Raw genomic sequence first — 6,000 nt, forward strand, 5'->3', positions numbered from 1 at the left:
ATTTAGTGATAATAACAGAGGCCCTGGCGCACTATTGTGCTTGTAGTGGGCACTGGGCAGTGGGCACAATTGTGGGTGCCTGTGGGCTGTGGAGTGTCGCACATACAAAAAAAAACAAAAAAAAAAGCAGAATGATGTAATAGCCATCAGAAGGGCTGTTTAGGGTGGTTAAACAGCAATCAGCCAGAGAGGATCAAAATAAGCAAGCCTAGCTAACGCTTTCCCTATCTCCAGCAAGCTCTGTCCCTTCCTCTCACTATTCCAGTTGAAGACAGAATGGAACATGACAGACCTGCAGCGCTTTTATAGGGGGCGAGGTCCAAAGTTTAACCCAATGATGTATGGGGGAGGGTCAAATTGCACCATGTGCTCGCGTATACACAATCTTCGCCGAATAGTGCTCACTGGCGAACTGTGGGCCATCTCTAGCTATAAATTGTTTCTCAAAAGTATTAATAATAATAATAATAATAATAATAGTAGTAGTACTAATAATAATTCAGTACATGGAAAATGCAGGATTGGCCTCCTCTCCAGTAGAGTTGGGCCGAACGGTTCGCCTGCGAACGGTTCCATGCGAACTTCAGTGGTTCGCGTTCGCGTCCCGCAGGCGAAGTTTTGCGGAAGTTCGGTTCGCCCCATAATGCACCATGAGGGTCAACTTTGACCCTCTACATCACAGTCAGCAGGCCCAGTGTAGCCAATTAGGCTACACTAGCCCCTGGAGCCACTCCCCCCCTAATAAAAGGCAGGCAGCGGCGGCCATTAAGCTCACTCGTGTGCCTGCATTAGTGAGAGTAGGGCGAGCTGCTGCAGACTGTCTCTCGTAGGGAAAGATTAGTTAGGCTTAGCTTGTTCCTGGCTGCATACCTGTTCTGTTCAGTGAGCCCACCATACCTGTTCTGTTCAGTGAGCCCACTGGATACCTGCATACCTGTTCAGTGAACCTGCCACTGCATACCTGTTCTGTGAACCCACCACTGCATACCTGTACTGTGAACCCACCACTGCATACCTGTTCAGTGAACCCACCACTGCATACCTGTTCAGTGAACCCACCACTGCATACCTGTTCAGTGAACCTGCCACTGCATACCTGTTCTGTTCAGTGAACCCACCACTGCATACCTGTTGTGTTCAGTGAACCCGCCACTGCATACCTGTTCTGTTCAGTGAACCCGCCACTGCATACCTGTTCAGTGAACCCACCACTGCATACCTGTTCAGTGAACCCACCACTGCATACCTGTTCAGTGAACCTGCCACTGCATACCTGTTCTGTTCAGTGAACCTGCCACTGTATACCTGTTCTGTTCAGTGAACCCGCCACTGCATACCTGTTCTGTTCAGTGAACCCGCCACTGTATTCCTGTTCAGTTAACCCACCACTGCATACCTGTTCTGTTCAGTGAACCCGCCACTGCATACCTGTTGTGTTCAGTGAACCCGCCACTGTATACCTGTTCTGTTCAGTGAACCTGCCACTGTATACCTGTTCTGTTCAGTGAACCCGCCACTGTATACCTGTTCTGTGAACCTGCCACTGCATACCTGTTCTGTGAACCCACCACTGCATACCTGTTGTGTTCAGTGAACCCGCCACTGTATACCTGTTCAGTGAACCTGCCACTGCATACCTGTTCTGTGAACCCGTCACTGCATACCTGTTGTGTTCAGTGAACCCGCCACTGCATACCTGTTCAGTGAACCCGATACTGCATACCTGTTCTGTTTAGTGAACCCACCGCATCAGTGCGCATACCTGTGCAGTTAAGTGAACCCACCTACCTACGTGAGTGCACGCAGTGTGATATACCACTCCGTGCATACCCGATATGGACAAAACAGGTAGAGGAAGAGGTAGTGCCAGAGCCAGAGGAAGGCCACCCGGCAGGTCTGTGCGAGGTCGTGTAAATATAATTTCGTGTGGACCTGGCCCACAGTACAGTGCTCGGAAGAAGGCACGTCCCATCACCTCCCAAGATTGTCAGGACGTGGTTGAGTATTTAGCGACACAGAACACCTCATTTTGCTCAGCCACCAGCGCTACTACTAGCACCACTTCCGCTGCATTTGACACTTCTCAAGAATTATTTAGTGGTGAAATTACTGATGCACAGCCATTGTTGTTACAGCCAGATGAATTTTCACCAGCTCATATGCAGCAACACTATGGATGTAACGTGTAAGGAGGATGAAGGACCTACTGATGGTGCATGTTTGGATTTTTCTGAGGCAAGCGAAGCTGGGCAGGATGATTACGATGATGACGATGATACGGATCCTCTGTATGTTCCCAATAGAGGAGATGAAGAGGGGGACAGTTCAGAGGGGGAGTCAGAGAGTAGTAGGAGGAGAGAAGTTGCTGAAAGAAGCTGGAGCAGCTCTTCGTCAGAAACAGCTGGTGGCAGTGTCCGGCACCATATATCGCCACCTATGTACAGCCAGCCAACTTGCCTTTCAGCATCAGCTGCTGAGGTCCCCATAGTGCCCACATCCCAGGGTGGCTCAGCGGTGTGGAAATTTTTTAATGTGTGTGCCTCAGATCGGAGCAAAGCCATCTGTTCGCTCTGCCAACAAAAATTGAGCCGTGGAAAGGCCAACACTCACGTAGGGACAAGTGCCTTACGAAGGCACCTGGAGAAAAGGCACAAACAGCAATGGGATGGCCACCTGAGCAAAAGCAGCAGCAGCACACAAAAGAAAAGTCACCCTCCTTCTCCTCTTCCTCCTTCAGGTGCATCATCTGCTTCTGCCGCTTTCTCCCTTGCACCTTCACAGGCACCCTCCTCCACTCCGCCTCTGCCCTTGAGCGCTTCCTGCTCCTCTGCCCACAGCAGCAGTCAGGTGTCCGTGAAGGAAATGTTTGAGTGGAAGAAGCCAATTTCGGCCAGTCACCCCCTTGCCCGGCGTCTGACAGCTGGCGTGGCGGAACTGTTAGCTCACCAGCTGTTACCATACCGGCTGGTGGACTCTGAGGCCTTCCATAAATTTGTGGCCATTGGGACACCGCAGTGGAAGATGCCAGGCCGCACTTATTTTTCTAGAAAGGCCATACCCCAACTGCACCGTGAAGTTGAGAGGCAAGTGGTGTCATCTCTTGCGAAGAGCGTTGGGTCTAGGGTACACCTGACCACGGATGCCTGGTCTGCCAAGCACGGGCAGGGCCGCTACATTGCGTACACAGCCCATTGGGTCAACCTGGTGAACGATGGCAAGCAGGGCGCAGCGGACCAAATTGTGACACCTCCACGGCTTGCAGGCAGGCCTCCTGCCACCTCCTCTCCTTCTGCTACATGCTCTTCGCTGTCCTCCTCCTCCTTGGCTGAGTGGCAGTTCTCCTCTCCAGCTACACAGCCCCAGCTCCGCAGGGCCTATGCTGCATGCCAGGTACGACGGTGTCACAACATCTTAGACACGTCTTGCCTCAAAGCGGAGAGTCACACAGGAGCAGCTCTCCTGGCTGCTCTTAAGAAACAGGTGGATGAGTGGCTGCCCCCGCACCACCTAGAGATAGGCAACGTGGTGTGCGACAACGGCAGCAATCTGCTTGCCGCTTTGCATATGGGGAAGCTGACACACATACCCTGCATGGCACATGTCATGAATCTAGTTGTTCAAAGATTTGTGTCAAAGTACCCTGGCTTAGCGGATGTCCTGAAGCAGGCCAGGAAGTTCTGTGGGCATTTGTGGCGGTCTTACACAGCCATGGCACGCTTTGCGGAAATTCAGCGGAAAAACAACTTGCCGGTGAGACGCCTGATTTGCGATAGCCCGACTCGCTGGAATTCGACCCTGCTCATGTTCTCCCGCCTGCTAGAACAGAAGAAAGCCGTCACCCACTACCTCTTCAACTACAGTAGAATGAAACAGTCTGGGAAGATGGGGATGTTCTGGCCCGACAACTGGACACTGATGAAAAATGCATGCAGGCTCATGCGGCCGTTTGAGGAGGTGACCAACCTGGTGAGCCGCAGTGAAGGCACCATCAGCGACTTGATTCCCTACGCTTACTTCTTGGAGCGTGCTGTGCGTAGAGTGGTGGATGAAGCTGCGAATGAGCGTGACCAGGAACAGTTACGGCAGGAACAGGCATAGGACCAATTTTCATCAGACCCAGCTGTTTCCTCAACACCTGCGGCAGCACAGAGGGGGGAGGAGGAGGAAGAAGAGAAGTCGTGTGCAGAAGATGAGTCAGACTCAGAGGATGATGAGCAAGGTGTTTCTTTGGGGGAGGAGGAGGGGACGGCAGCAGGAGAACAACCGCAGCAGGCATCGCAGGGGGCTTGTGCTGCTCAACCTTCCCGTGGTATTGTTCGCGGCTGGGGGGAGGAGGTTGACTTACGTGACGTCACTGAGGAAGAGCAAGAGGAGATGGATGGTACATCTGGATCCGACTTTGTGCAGATGTCGTCTTTTATGCTGTCCTGCCTGTTGAGGGACCCCCGTATAAAAAACCTCAAGGGGAATGAGCTGTACTGGGTGGCCACACTACTAGACCCTCGGTACAGGCACAAAGTGGCGGACCTGTTACCAACTCACCTGAAGGTGGAAAGGATGCAGCACATGCAGAACAAGCTGTCAACTATGCTTTACAATGCCTTTAAGGGTGATGTGACAGCACAACGCCAGCAAGGTACCACTGCCACTAATCCTGCTCCCGTGTCCACGCAGTCAAAGACAGGACGCTCCAGCGATCTCATGGTGATGTCGGACATGCGGATGTTCTTTAGTCCAACGCCTTGCCGTAGCCCTTCCGGATCCACCCTCCACCAACGCCTGGAACGGCAGGTAGCCGACTACCTGGCCTTAAGTGTGGATGTAGACACTGCTGTGAACAGCGATGAGGAACCCTTGAACTACTGGGTGCGCAGGCTTGACCTGTGGCCAGAGCTGTCCCAATTTGCCATCCAACTACTCTCCTGCCCTGCCGCAAGCGTCCTGTAAGAAAGGACCTTCAGCGCAGCAGGAGGCATTGTCACTGAGAAGAGAAGTCGCCTAAGTCACAAAACTGTTAAGTACCTCACCTTTATCAAAATGAATGAGGCAAGGATCCCGGAGGGCTGCTGCCCGCCCCAAGACTAAGTCAGTCCCCGCACACACAGCATCTCTGCCTGCACGCCGTGTGACTGGCTGCCTGGCCTGCCCCAAGAAGACTAAGTCGCTCCCAGTCCCTCCACACAGCATGTCTGCCTGCAGGCCGCTTGACTACCTTCTCCGCCACCACCAACAGGGTCCGGGACTCCAGGCGTATTGCTGAATTTTTTAGGCCGCTGCTAGCAGCGGCCGCTGTAATAATTTTTCTGGTGCGTGTACATGACTGCCTAATTTTTCTGGCTGCACTGCGGGCAGCTGCAACAACAAAAGAAAAGGCATGTACATGCGCCCATTCCCCTTCGTGATCATTACCTTGCTGTGGTGAAGGGGCTTGCGTATCACAATGAAGCAATGACCGGCGCCTAGATGAGTGTCTCAGGGGGCACACCCGCGATAATATGGTCGTTGCCTCATTGTGGTCAGAACAAATTTGATCAGCTGGACAGTCACTGTTCTGTCATTCAGCTACATCAGCCAGGCGACCATATGGGCTGTAAAGCCACCAAAACCTGCACTCTCGCCATGGTGCGCACCAGTCCAGCACGGCCGTCACTACACAAACAGCTGTTTGCGGTGCGTTACACGGTGAGTTTGGTGTGTCAGTGTGAATCAGTACCTTAATTACACTACCTGATTGATGTATACACATGCAAGATGTTTTAAAGCACTTTAGGCCTGTCATTTAGCATTCAATGTGATTTCTGCCCTTAAAACGCTGCTTTGCGTCAAATCCAGATTTTTCCCGGGGGCTTTTGGCATGTATCCCACTCCTCCACCTGGTAGTCCAGGTGTTAGACCCCTTGAAACATCTTTTCCATCACTTTTGTGGCCAGCATAATTTTTTTTTTTCAAAGTTCGCATCCCCATTGAAGTCTATTGCGGTTCTCGAACTTTTCCGCGAAC

This window comes from Hyperolius riggenbachi, chromosome 4 (genome assembly GCF_040937935.1).
Source record: "Hyperolius riggenbachi isolate aHypRig1 chromosome 4, aHypRig1.pri, whole genome shotgun sequence".
Classification (NCBI taxonomy): Eukaryota; Metazoa; Chordata; class Amphibia; order Anura; family Hyperoliidae; genus Hyperolius; species Hyperolius riggenbachi.